Raw genomic sequence first — 14897 nt, forward strand, 5'->3', positions numbered from 1 at the left:
TAAAACTACTTAGCGCCGCTGTGTAAACCTTTTCTCAAAGAAAAGAAGTTAGCCTTAACGGACAAAATTTTAAATAATTCCTATCCCCCCCTTGGAACTAACCTTGTCATGTTATACGGGACCAACAAGTGGTATCAGAGCTTAAAATCTCACTGAGCAAGATATAACTATCTTGAGCTGATCCCCACAATGGCTGAGAACAGCACTCGTTTCCTCCCAGGAAATCAGACAACTCAGATTCTTCCTGAGGGACTGTCCATTACTCGGCCTCCTCTGTTCTTCGGGTCTAACTACACCTTTTGGAAGAACAGAATGAAAAATTTCATTCAGGCAACAAATATGAGTGCATGGCTTTCTATAGTCCAAGGCCCATTTGTTCCTGTTGAAACTGTTGACAGCCAAACGGTTGTCAAAGCTGAGGCTAAGTGGACAGAAGATGACCTCAAGAAGCTACAAAATCATGCTTCGGCTATAAACATGTTTCACTGTGCATTAGATGCTGCAGAGTACAACAAGATTTCAGGTTATGAGTCAGCGTAGGAAATCTGGAAGAAACTGGAGGTCACCTATGAAGGAACCAACAAAGTTAAGGAGTCCAAGGTGAACCATCACATGAGGTTGTACGAGCTGTTTGAAATGAATGATGATGAAGGAATCTCTGAAATGAACTCAAGATTCACAAATATAATCAACGAGCTCAAAAGACTTGGCAAGATCTTTACTGAGGAAGAGCAAGTCAAGAAGATACTGAAGAGCCTTCCCAAAGGCTGGCAAGCCAAGAAAACCACTGTTGAGGAAGCTCAAGACTTGACCACCTACAAGTATGATGAACTCATTGGATCTTTGCTGACCCATGAGATCTCAATGAAGAATTTTGAGGTGAAGGAGAAGTCTGAGGACAAGAAACAAAAGTCTCTTGTCATGAAAGCTGACTCCACTGATGGGAGCTCAACAGACGATGAAGAGATGGTCATGTTCACTAGAAAAATGAAAAGGTTGTTCAGAAAGAATGATAAGTATTCAAAGAAGCCTTACAAGAAGTTTGACAAGTACAAAGCTGAGTCCAGCGATAGCAAGTACAAGACGGACAGCTCAAAGCCTATCACATGCTTTGAATGTCATCAAACTGGCCATATCAAGTCAAGCTGTCCTACCTTGAGGAAGGAAAAGAAGAACAACAAGAAGGCAATGGTGGCAACCTAGAGTGATAGTGATGAGTCATCATCATCAGGAGCTGATGCCACTGAGTCAGCAAAGATCTGCTTCATGGCAGATGAGCTTGCTGAGCCTTGTGTTTCTGAGCATGCTGACCCCTCTGTTGCATCTGACGATGAGGCACACTCAACTGAGGTAATATCACTACCCTGCTCAGAAATGAAATGATAAATGCCCTGAGTGACCTCTACACACTTATCAAAAAGTGTAACAAGAAGGTTAGAGCACTCAGCAGGCGATGTGACGAGATTGAAGAGGTCAAACTGAGTGACCTTCGATATCTTCTCCAAGACAACTCAACTTTGCATAGCAACGTAGAAACTATGCACAAGTTTGTCTCTGAGGTCCAATCAGATTCTAAGAAACTGAGAAAGGATGTCACATCTATTCAGAATCAACTCAAGGTTCCAAATAAAAGAAATATTCCTCTGAACACTCAGTACCGAAGTACTAGTCAGCAGAGATGGAATCCTCAGCGGAATGTCCAGTGTGACTTCTGTGGGAAGAAGGGACACACCACAAAGGTGTGCTGGCATGCTCAGCACTGGGGTGCTGACCAGTCAGTGAGATATCCCAAACGGAAGGTCAGCTGTGACTTCTGTAGGAAAAATGGACACACTGTCCAAATGTGTCATCATAAGATTAAATATGATGCTTTACCTACTAAGCCTAACAAACAAGGACCCAAAAAGACTTGGGTACCTAAAGATAACTAGCTATATTGCAGGTAAGCATGAGGTGTGCTGAGAAGTAAAAAATGTGGTACATTGACAGCGCATGCTCGAGGCATATGACTGGTGATGAAACTCAGTTCATCACACTTGTGCATAAACGAGGTGGAAGCGTAAGTTTCGGAGACAACAAAAAGGGTAAGATAGTAGGGTCAGGAACCGTTGGTGGTAATCCTACTATTGAGTCAGTCTCCCTAGTCAGTGGACTTAAATATAACTTACTCAGCGTAGCTCAGCTATGTGATAATGGGAGAAAATTTATATTTGATGACACTGGATGTAAAATACTCGAGGGAAAAACAAATGAATTGATTTTAACTGCCCCTCGTATTGATAATGTCTTTATGCTGAATTTGGAAAAGAAATTTTCAAAAAATGTATGCTTAGTGTCAAAGGAAGAAAATTCCTGGCTATGGCACAGGAGACTTGGTCATGTAAGCATGGACCTCCTGGCCAAACTAACAAGAAAGCAATTAGTTGAGGGACTGCCAGAACTTAAGTTCGAAAAAGATCAATTGTGCAATGCATGCCAGCAAGGAAAACAAACTAAAAAATCTTTTCATAGTAAAACATCGTCTCAACTAAGCGTCCATTAGAGTTGCTACACTTGGATCTCTTCGGACCAGTCCAGCCGCTGAGCTTGGGTGGTAGAAGATTTTCCTTGGTCATTGTAGATGACTTTTCTCGGTACACTTGGATCATCTTGCTGAGTATCAAGGATGAAACTTTTGAGACGTTTTCAACATTAGTAAGAAAACTTGAAAATGATAAAGACTTAAAGTTGACTCACATCCGAAGTGATAATGGTGGAGAATTCAAAAACCAACAGTTTGTTGAATTCTGTGAAGCCAGCGGCATTGACCATAATTTTTCTGCTCCTAGAACGCCTCAACAGAATGGGGTGGTTGAAAGGAAAAACAGAACTTTGGTTGAAATAGCCAGGACAATGCTGAGTGAGCATAGGCTTCCAAAGTACTTTTGGGGAGAAGCTGTCAACACAGCTTGCTACATACTTAATAGGGCTTTAGTCAGACCCATATTAAAGAAGACTCCTTGTGAACTTTGGAAAGGACGAAAACCCAACATTGGATACTTTCATGCCTTCGGCTGTAAATGTTTCATTTTAAATACTGAAGACAGCCTTGCTAAGTTTGATTCAAAAGCTGATGAAGCTATCTTTTTAGGCTACTCAACAAATAGCAAAGCATACAGAGTTTTCAATAAACGAACTCAGGTCTTAGAAGAGTCCGTACATGTTGAGTTCGATGAAACTAACCCTGCAAGAAAAGACAAGCAGCTGACTGAGGATGATCCATACTCAGCACCCGCTGACCAAGAAACAGCCGCTGAGTCACTACCTCAAGGGCTGACCAAAGGTAAAAGCGAAACTCAAATTGTTTTCACTGACCAATCTATACCTGCAGAGATTGTTGAAACACAACCAGCTCAAGACATCACTCTACCAAAAGAGATCAGAATGCCAAGAGGACACTCAGAGAGTGCCATTCTTGATGCTGCTGAAAACACGCTGATGACAAGAAATCAACTCAGGAGATACCTCAGCAACGTAGCATTCGTCTCAGTTCAGGAACCAAAGAACTTCGCTGAAGCTGAGCACGATGAGTTCTGGATGAGTGCAATGAAAGAAGAACTTGATCAGTTCAGAAGAAATGAAGTGTGGGACTTAGTGCCAAATCCAAAAAGTCAGAAGACCATAGGAACAAGATGGGTCTTCCGCAACAAATTGGATGAACAAGGGAACGTGGTCAGGAACAAAGCAAGACTTGTAGCTCAGGGCTATAGTCAGCAAGAAGGTATTGACTACGGTGAGACCTTCGCCCCAGTGGCAAGGCTAGAGGCTATAAGAATTTTATGTGTATATGCAGGTTATATGAACTTTAAATTATTTCAAATGGATGTTAAGAGTGCATTCCTTAATGGAGTTATAAACGAGGAAGTCTATGTTAATCAGCCTCCAGGGTTTGAGGATCCCAAGTTCCCAAACCACGTTTATAAACTCAAAAAGGCTATGTATGGCCTCAAGCAAGCACCACGTGCTTGGTATGAGAGGCTCACCAGTTTCCTGCTGACTAGAAATTATATCAGAGGTAAAGCTGATACAACCTTATTCATTAAGAGGAAGGGTAAAGATACCCTACTGGCTCAGATATATGTTTATGACATTATTTTTGGTGCCACTAATGAGTTCATGTGCAAGGAATTTAGTAAGCAGATGCAGACTGAGTTTGAAATGTCAATGATGGGAGAACTCAACTTCTTCCTTGGACTTCAAATCAAACAAGGGAAAAATGGCATCTTCATCAGTCAAACTAAGTATGCTAAGGAGATATTGAAGAAGTATGAACTTGAGAACTGCAAGCCAATATCTACTCCTATGGGCACTGACACTGTCCTCTGCGCTGACGAAAATGGTAAGTCAGTAGACAGCAAACTGTACCGAGGTATGATTGGCTCTCTACTCTACTTAACTGCTGGTAGGCCGGACATTCAGTTCTCAGTATGTTATTGTGCTAGATATCAATCTAACCCTAAGGAATCTCATTACATAGCTGTAAAAAGAATCCTTAGATATTTGCAAAGCTCAGTGAATGCAGGTTTATGGTATCCCAATACTTATGATTTCACACTTATTAGATACACTGACGCTGACTACGGACGAGACAAGCTTGAACGGAAGAGCACCTCAAGAGGATGTCACTTCCTTGGAAGCTGTCTTGTGTCTTGGTTCAGTAAGAAGCAGTCGTTAGTAGCCCTGTCAACCACTGAAGCTGAGTACATTGCTGCTGGAAGCTGTGTTGCTCAAATCCTCTAGATTAAGCAACAGCTAGAAGATTATGGCGTTCAGACTAAGACAATTGAAGTCAAATGTGACAACAAGAGTGCCATTGACCTATCAAAGAACCCAATCCAGCACAGCAGGATGAAGCACGTCAGCATAAGACATCACTTCATTAGAGACCATGTACTCAAGGGAGAGATCAAGCTGTCCTACGTCCTAACGGATGAGCACCTTGCTGATATCTTCACAAAGCCACTGGCTCGTGAGCAATTTAACATATTAAGGGAAGCCATCGGTATGTTCAATCCTCTTCAATGAAATTCTATGTTTAAATTGAACGTTGAGTGATTACCATGCTGAGTGAATTGTGCTAAAACTAGTAACTATTGTATGCTAAGTAAAACATAACATAAAATCACTTCATGCCGAGTAGACTTACATACTGAGTGATTATCTCAAGCCGAGTTACTAAGCACACGAATAATTCCTTTGCGTAAAACTGACTACTCAGAACATTAAACGTTTAGAATTCTTAACACTGAGTAAAGATCCGTTGCACAATTAATGCTATACACGCAAATTAAATAGCCACCTAGGATGACGTAAGCGCAATAATTAGAAAATACATGCGCCGATTGTGTCATAAATGCCAGAATCTTTGTCGGTTGAGTATCTCGAGGTCAAACGGCCACCTCAACGCTTCAGATCAACTCGACACCTCTATAAATAGTGGACGAATTCCCACTTGTACCTCTTTACGCTAAGAAATTTCTGGTATTCAAATCCTCCCTTTTCTAAAATTCCCAAACCTCTCAAATTTCTCTGAAAATCATGTCGGATTCTCAGAATCTCTCCGGAGGCTGTTACAACGACAACCACTCCGATGAAAATCCATCATACCAAACTGAGCAACAACACGAGGATACCTCAACTGAATCTCAGCAAGAAGGTCAGCATGACCATTCTAAGGTCACAACCCCAAGCAAGAAATCCCACGCTGACCAAGCTACCTCATCGAAAGGGAAACAGAAGCAGGATAAGGGAAAGAAACCGATGGAACGTACCTACTCTCTAGTTTACGAGAGTGTAAGGGGGTATAAGGTTGACCACTCCCACTGGTTCTCGAAGGGATTTGTGGAAGCTGAGCAACCCTTCTGTGAGTGGATCTCAAAGAACGGCTGGACCGAGCTGTTCTCGATTCGAGAAGCCACCTATCCTGAGTTAGTGAAGGAGTTCTACGCTAACCTAAGAGCCGCTGATGATGACCAGGACTACATGGTCACCAAGGTTCAAGGGAAGGATATCTTCATCAACCCTCCCTACCTTGCCAAACTGCTAAAACTAAAAGCCGAAGGAGCTAAACTTAGAAAATCAGGTGACCAAGATAAAACTAACTATACCGTTGAGTTCTGTAAACCCGCTGGTCACGTAGGAGAGATATCCAGCACTTCCATGGGTCAGAATCAAAAGATGGCCCATTATATCCTCACAAACTTTCTCTTCCCCAAGATCAATGCTACTTCCTCAGCGTCGAACTTCGAGCAATGCTTCATTTGGCATATGCTGACCTACCAGCCGCTCAACATGCAAGTCTTTTTAATCGGTGGTTTTCAAAGAAGTACTGGAACCCTTAGGTTAGGCTCCCTTCTTACCAGAATCCTCAAAGATCACCAGGTGAGTTTGGTTGAGGAAATTAATGTCTGGGGGACTGAAATTACTGCAGCTGCACTGTTTGGCTTGGTCTACGATCAACCCATTGTCCCTAAGAAAGGAAAAGGGGCCGCTGTTCAGGAAACCGAGGGGATGCAGACTAGAGAAGGAAAGAAAAAGAGGAAAGCTTAAGCTGACAAGCAGGACAGAAAAAGAAAAGCTGTTCAAAGCTCTTCCAAAGACGATGATGCTCCACCGAAGAAAGTTCGGTTTGTGTCCAAAGGAACAAAACCTCAAGTTGCACAAGGTCAGGCTGAGCCTAAGTCAGCAGAAAACCTCAAAAGGCAAGCTGAGCCTGAAGAAGAAGAAAAAGAGGACACTCCTGAGCAACCACTGAGAAAGAAGAAGAAGGTCTCTTCTGGGTTAAGTCCCATCGATGTACCCCCACTTGGAGTCGTTATCTCTGAAGACTCTCATTTTGTGAGAAGTCAGGGCGTTGTTCTTGAGAAAAACCCCACTGACCAAGATGAAGAAGAATTGGGTGGTCAGTTTGATGCTGAGGAGACAGCAGATGTTGAGCAACATGAACCAACCAACACTGAGCTGGTTGAAGAAGAAGTTGAGCCAACAGCAAAGGATCATGCTGATCAAGGGGCAACTTCACCTACTGACTCAATTGAGTCTATTCCTGCTGACCCCTCTCCTCAAAAGACTAAGAGATTAAGGAGACTTAAAAAGAAGGCTCAAAAATCCCCAGTGATCGATCTTATGGATGACTCACCACTACGGGATCCGATCACTGATCTCTCGGATATGCAGTTTAAGTTCTTCTCCAATCCCACTAAGTCTCCTCCAAGAGAGCACCCGAAAAAGCAAGCCTATGTTTCTCAACCGAAGGAACATGCCGACTCAATTGCTACTCAACATCAAGTTGATATCGAGCAAGTGCTCGAAGTTTCTGCTCTTCAACATACTGAGCTAGCTAAGGAAACACCTGCTCAGGTTAGTGCTGAAACACCTCAACCTCCACAAACCAGTCAGCTTCAGCCTAACTCTGAGCAAGTAGATAATTCTGTCGAACATCCTCTTCCATATCCTCAAGTGCAGAATATCAACCAGTCAGCTCCTGCTGGCAATCTAAACTCAAGTCCAGCCGCTGATCTTACTGGCACTTCCAATAATGAACTGAACCAAACACCTCCTCCATCCGATTCCACTCATACTCCGGCATTTGGGCCAAACATTGATGGATCCTACAACTACTTGCATGCCACTGAGTCTGGTCGAAGAATAATTGACTCAGCTCAAGCTCTACTCCAGGACCTCCATCAAACCAATGCTGATGCCGCTGGGCTAATTCCTGTTGAGCCAACTCAACTTTCGTCTGTCACTCAGCTTCTCACAGAAATCAAAGGTCTTAAGGATCTTCTGAGTGTCACAACTTCACTCCAGTCTCAACAGCCCAAGCAGGAATCAATAACAAAGCTGGCCGAACTCCAGTTGACAATGGTCAATCACATGAACTCTCTCCAGGGTCAACTTCAAAACCTGTCAGCTGCGAACTCAATGTATGCAACTTCTGCTGAAGTTCATTAACTCTTCACCCAGCTTCAATCTGAGCAAGCCAGAACCAACGAGCAACTCTCTTCCTCCTCCCAATGCTCCATTGAGCAAATTAGTGAGGCTGTCCGTCTACTCAACTTGAGTAAGAAAGAGATGGAAACTGACCAACTTAAAACAAATGAGCTTCTACAATACTCCCAATCCATCTTCAAACACGTGCCTCACTCGAATTCTCAACGTCATTATTATGACTCGGCTCTGCTTAAGATGTTTCATCAAGCTTTTGCCATGTTGACTGACAGTATCACCTGGGTTGGGAAGTCTCAAGAATACATTGTGAGTATGCTCAGTGCCTCGGTCAGGGTTCCCCACTCTGTCTTGGATGATGGTATTCGTGTCTTTGATGGTATAAATGAAAGCACATGCAAGCTTAAGGCATTCTCTGTGCGGTTAACTCGTGCTGCTCTCAACGACACCTTCATTCCTCCTCCTCCCGATGGTGGAAAAACAGGGGAGAAAGAACAAGCTAATAGAACTCAGCATACAGGAGAAGCATCTGAAAGTCAGCAGAAATCAAAGGGAAAAGCCAAAGAGCTTTCTGCTCAAGTCAGCAAGAAAAAATAGCTTGACTAGGATTGCTAGATTTAGCTTGTAAAACTTTTATTCTTTTCCTGGTGTATTTTGTTGTGCTGACCATTAATCCAAAACTATGCATGCATCTACCTTTTTCAAATTGACTAATCTTATGTGATGCTAACTTATGTTTTGTGCTAAACATTTAACGTATCTTCATTAAATCAACTGTCTTATGTGCTTACATTGCTTCATGATTGTCTGCTCTGTTGATCTATAAGTTGACCTCTTTTATATGTCTTCTTAACTAAAACTCATTGAACAAAGAAATACTCAGCGTACTCTGATATCTAAATCTTCAGCAGAACTTAACTGAGTTAAATAGAATATGTTCCATGAGCTGACCTATTTCTGAAAACTGACCTTAGACTTCCTTGATTAAACCTTGAAATGTTTAAAGTAAAACTAAGTCAGTAGCTCAACCCTTACGGGGGAGTATCTTGAGAAAAACAAGGTCAACTATCATGGGGGAGCTCAACACTGAGTTCCTTACTGAATATTTTTGCCAACATCAAAATGGGGGAGTTTGTTGAAACACCTTTCCACATGATTTTGATTTGACAAAATTATTTATGTGAATGATAAAAATATTCTAACACATTAAATTTAAATGCTTTGATTTATTCACACTAATGTGTTTGTTCAATGTTGAGTTAATTGATTTATAAGACATTAAGATAAAAAGCCAAAAGGCCCATAAGATGAAGTCAAGCCCAAGTCAACAGATCAAGATCTCATGGCCCAAGAAGACAAAACGCAGTCGTTCTAAGCAAAGCGCTAGCTCAGCATGAAGAAGGATCGAGAAGCCTTCTATCAATTGCTTCAAGATGAAGTTGCTGAGTTAAACGACAAGAAGTACAAGTCAGCGGCAGAACGGAATCAACTTAGAGACAAAGTATTTCTACTTTGGGTAAAGCTCAGAAGTTGCAGTAAGCTGTCTGGAAGACTTTACTATAAATGCCGAAACATTATGTTCATCTGACGAAAAGCTGCTGAGCACTGCCATAGACAGAAGATACAAGAATCTCATTGGCCAACGACACTGAGCACGTCCTTAGTGAAAGCGACAGGAAGCCGTTAGCCTCCAACGGTTATTTCGAAATTCAAAATCACCGATGCTTGAAGTGTCACTATAAATAGACCTCTCAATTGCTTCATTCGATGCAGATCTTCAATCAAGTCGAAATGGTGACCAAATTCATACTTGAAGTTATGTGAGAAAAGCAAAGCAAATCTTACACCAATTCCAATCATTGTGTAAAAGTCTAGAGTGATTTCATTCATCTAAAGTGTCTTAGCAATTGTTGTTTAGGACAAACACTTATCATTTCTAGAAGAATATAAAGGAGAAGCTGAGTACTCGGTTATAGTACTCAGCGGTAGTTATAAGAGTGAGTAGAGGAATAGAGGAAGGTACTCTTGTATACTCAGCTTCTGTTGTAAAAGGTTTCGTGCTCTACCTTTAAAGAGCTCAGTAGAGGATTCAAAAAGCTCGGAACGAATTCCGGGGACTAGACGTAGGCGGAGAGGCCGAACCAGGATATGTCTGCTGAGTAACATATTTCTAACCTTTAAACTCCTTTATATATTGCTTGTTATAAAACTGACTAAGTAACAAACTCACGTTGAGTTGAGTGCACTAAGAAGCTGAGTTCAGGAATAGACTTAAGTGATATCTCCTGACTCAAGGAAAGAAGCAGACTTAGTCACTAGTTGACTAAGCTTGTGTCTTAAAACTACTTAGCGCCGATGTGTAAACCTTTTCTCAAAGAAAAGAAGTCAGCCTTAACGGACAAAATTTTAAATAGTTCCTATCCCCCCCCCCCCCCTTGGAACTAACCTTGTCACGTTATACGGGACCAACAATTACTAGGCGGAGGGGATCTACACACTTCTAATAAAGATTTGTCTCCAATCCAGATATCATTCCAGAAGCTGATGGACTTACCATTTCCCACCTCCCAGCCTATCCCAGAGCAAAAATCTGAAAACACAGTACTAAGCCATTTCCAAAGAAAAGAACAATTGGCAACTCTCTCCTTAGGGCCCCAAAAATCTTATGTTTTCGATACTTCCCACAAAGAAGACGAATCCAAAGAGAAGAAGGACATTGCCACATTCTCCACAGAAGTTTCACTAATAAAACTTTGTTATTGTCCTTGGCTTGTCTTATCCCCAGGCCTCCCATGTTTTTAGGTTGGCAAACCTCCTTCCAAGGGACAAGATGGATCTTTTTCCCCTCCTTAGAGTCCCCCCAAAGGAAACGCTGGTTGATTTTATCAAGATCATTAAGAACAAGCTCAGGCAGTCTACAAGCTTGCATAATATGATTAGGAGCCGCACAATTGACAGACTGAATTAAAGTAAGACGGCCCGCTAGAGAAAGAGTTTTAGCTTTCCAACTGGCACATTTTTCATTAGTCTTGTCCAAAGTCTCTTTAAAAGAGGCTTTGGAAACTCTGTCACTATGGAGGGGAACCCCCAGATACTTACCCAAAGAATTAGTCAGAGGAATACCAGATAAATCACTTAGCCTTTTGCAGACACCTTTACTCATGTTTTTAGAGCATAACATCCGGGATTTTTGGATATTGATCTTATGGCCAGAAGCAGCGCAGAAACAGTTAAGGATATCCATAACCACACCAATTTGCTCCTCATTCCCTTCCACAAAGATCATAACATCATCAGCGAAGAACAAATGGGTAATCGAATGACAGAATTTGTTGATGGAAACTGGATGAAAGTTAAATTATAGTTACATGTTATATTTTTAATTAGAAGTCAATCTTATTATTATTAATAAGATGATTAAATATATAAGTAATAAGGGACAATGGGGTTTTCATTTTAACAAATTTATTTATAGAATTTATAAATAAGTTTCACGAATATATATAAAAAATTGTTACATATATTAAATAAATAAAAAAAAATATTAGTTTTTCCTAAAAAGTACAGGTATACATCAAGATAAAATGCCTACCAACGTTAAAGACTAGCTCACAACTACCATCTTTAATATATAATATTATATTAATTAATAAAGAAAACCGAATAATCGAACCGAACCGATCAAATTATTCAGTCCGGTTCGGTTTTCAAATTGAACCGACCTATAAACACCTTTAATATTCTATAAGAGAGAATTGTATGATTTCCAGAAGTCAGAGGTACTCCTGTCTCTTAGCTCCGCCGTCCAATGTCTATAATATAGATCCATCTTGTTATCCATTAACATTTCATCACTAAAGAGTTGACAAAGATTCAAACTCTTGATCATTTGATTAATAAGAGACACTGATAGTATTCGGAGTAACCATTTAAATAAAAAAAAAAAATTTATTATATTCTTGATGGATGATTGAGAGTAGGGATGTGCATTATGCGGTTTGAAACCGCAAAACCGAACCGAACCGACACTGTTCGGTTTTATTATTACACAGTTCGGAGTCGGTGTTTTATTTTGATGAATATCGATTTGCGGTTCGGTTCGGTTTCTAATAAAAAACCGAAATAACCGAACCGCACCGAGTTGCTACTATGTCGTTTTATACATGTATCGAGTTGCTACTATATCGTTTTATACATGTATGGTTGGAAAAAAATTCTAATCCTTCCTAAATTTATACACAGCACCTATTAATGATAACACAACCTGCTATTTTTTTTTTTTGGTAGAAAAGGAAAAGAAAAAACAAACACCTGCTAATTTTTTAATTTATGATTCTACAAAAACAAAGCATTTAAATATAACCATTAAATTCTAATTTAACATCTATTTACTTTAACTTTGAATTTAATATAACCATTAAATTCTAATCTAACACCTATTTACCTTAAAAAAAATATTTAATATAACCATTGATTTTTTTATCTTACTTAGTATATGAATTAAAGCTTTGTGCTTTTTAGATTATTTGTAAAGTTTTATATTAATTCGGTTAATTCGGGAAAAACCACACCGAAAAAATCGGCTCAGTTCGGTTCGGTTTATGTTCTTACGTCGGTTCAGTTCGGTACAAGGTTTTTAGATATTTCGGTATTCGGTTCGGTTCGGTTTTAAACCGATGCACAGTCCTAATTGAGAGGTCACAGATTCGAGTCTTAGGAACGGCCTCTTGCAAAAAAAAAAAAATAGCAGAGGAAGACTTGCCCCCAATATACCCTTGTGGTGGGACCCCTTCTCGGACCCTCACTACGCGTAATACACCGGGCCGCTCTTTTATTCTTGATGAATGACGAATGATACTAAGTTATTTTTGAAGTGGAAATAAAGTTGAAAGTTAAAATCCATAATAAAAGAAAGTTGGTACCAGAATAAAAGAGGCAGGTTGATCATTTTCATGAGGTTGCTTTTTCCTAGTGGTGCATATAGGATTGATCTGTTAGAAGACCGATTTTACACGTGCGTGTGTTAAAAAAATTGATAAATCGAATTTTTTCAAATTTTTTACGTATATATACGTGATATAATCTGAGTGGTCAAGAACCAATTTTTAAGTACCAATGTAAAAAATTTCAAAATTAAGCTACATTATATTTAAGATTCTTAACATGCAAAAAAAAAATTGTGTCTAATAGAAAAGATCGGATTTAGGAAGGGTCTAATTGGTAAAAAAAAAAAGAGAAAAGTACAAAAAAAAAACCTTATGGCCACCTGTTTTCGAACAAAACACATGCGGTTTAAAAGTTTCTAAAATGGTATCATGTACTTCCTTCCGTTCGCAAACACATACCAAATTGACTAACGGTGTTAAAAGTCAAAGGAAAAATAGTTAATTTGGTCCTTATATTTATTTATTTTATAAATTAACCCCTCCTTATTATCTAATTATCACAAATAAACTCCAAAATAAAAATTAAAAATCAAATACACCATCTTCTCCATCTCTTTAATTTCTTATTTTTGTTCTTCTTTCTCTCTCTTCTCTCTCCTCTTTATTAATTTCTATCTAAAATCAGTTGAATTTCAAAGTGTTTGTATTTTTTAGAGATGAAATTTCAATTGAAATTAAGGAATCAATTCGGGATTGAAATTAAGGAATTTCAACTTATTTGTGAATTTTATCAACTTCTGTTTATCTATTAAATTGAGAAAAGAATTTGAATCACTCGAATTATCCACAAATAAGTTGATAAAATTCACAATTCCCAGCTTGAGCAATTACGATTCAAAAAGAAGAGTGGATGACGCCAAGTAAAGACCCACCTACAAGGAGAAGTGGTCCTTCTTCTCCACCAAGTAGGGTTGTAAATGAACAGAGCCGCTCATGAGCGGTTCGGTGATCGGCTCGATAAATTCTCGGCTTGACTCGGCTCGATTTGTAAACGAGCTGCTCGTGAACACGATTTACTGGCTCGGTTTGTAAACAAGCCAAACTTGAGCAGGCCAAAGCTCGGCTCGAAAGCTCGCGAGCAGACTCGATTAGAACATTTATGAACAAATTTTATAGTTTTGTAGAAAACTATATAGTTTTGTGTTAATTCACAAATATTTAAACTTAATATTATTTCATTTGCTACTAGATGAGTTCGTTCACAAACATAATGAATGAGTAATAGACGAATTATTTGTAAGCATCTTGTTTATTTATTCACGAACTTTGCTTGTGAGCTTGTTTATGTACACAATTAAAGAGTTATTTGTGAGCAAACTTCACAAATATAATTAACAATTTACTCACAAACAATTCATGGTTAAATAATTTTCTTAATGAACCAAGTCCAAAAGAGGATTTTGGGCTCGAAACAAGCTCGAAGCTCGGCTCAAGCTCGTTGAGCAAGCCAAAGCTCGGCTCGGGCTCAGCTCGTTAATTTTATAGCAAGCTCGCCTCGGGCTCGAGCTTGTTAATTTTATAGCGAGCCGAACTTGAACAGACCAAAGCTCGGCTCGGCTCGGCTCGATTACAGCCCTACCCATCTCCTTACTGAAAAACAGGATACTATCTCTCTGTTTGAAGACCTTCAGATTTCCCAAGGCTATCGGAATTCAGCCCCTGAACCCAGAAGGCCGAAAAGGTCAGAGGGCGGAACCCCGAACAGTGGTGTCGCGACCCATATGGTAATATTGTGTTCAGGAAGCTTGTGGTAACTAAACTATCAAGTGTAGTGCAGTAGAGATTGGTGAAGAAAGATGCTGAATCAATTCCTTAATATTGAAATTCCATCTCTAAAAAAAGTACAAATACCTTGAAATTCAATTGATTTTAGAGGAAGAAATTAACAAATAGGAGAAAGAAGAGAGAGAAAGAAGAACAAAAATAAGAAATTAAAGAGATGAAGAAGATGGTGTATTTGATTTT

The sequence above is a fragment of the Euphorbia lathyris genome, chromosome 8 (assembly GCF_963576675.1).
Source record: "Euphorbia lathyris chromosome 8, ddEupLath1.1, whole genome shotgun sequence".
Classification (NCBI taxonomy): Eukaryota; Viridiplantae; Streptophyta; class Magnoliopsida; order Malpighiales; family Euphorbiaceae; genus Euphorbia; species Euphorbia lathyris.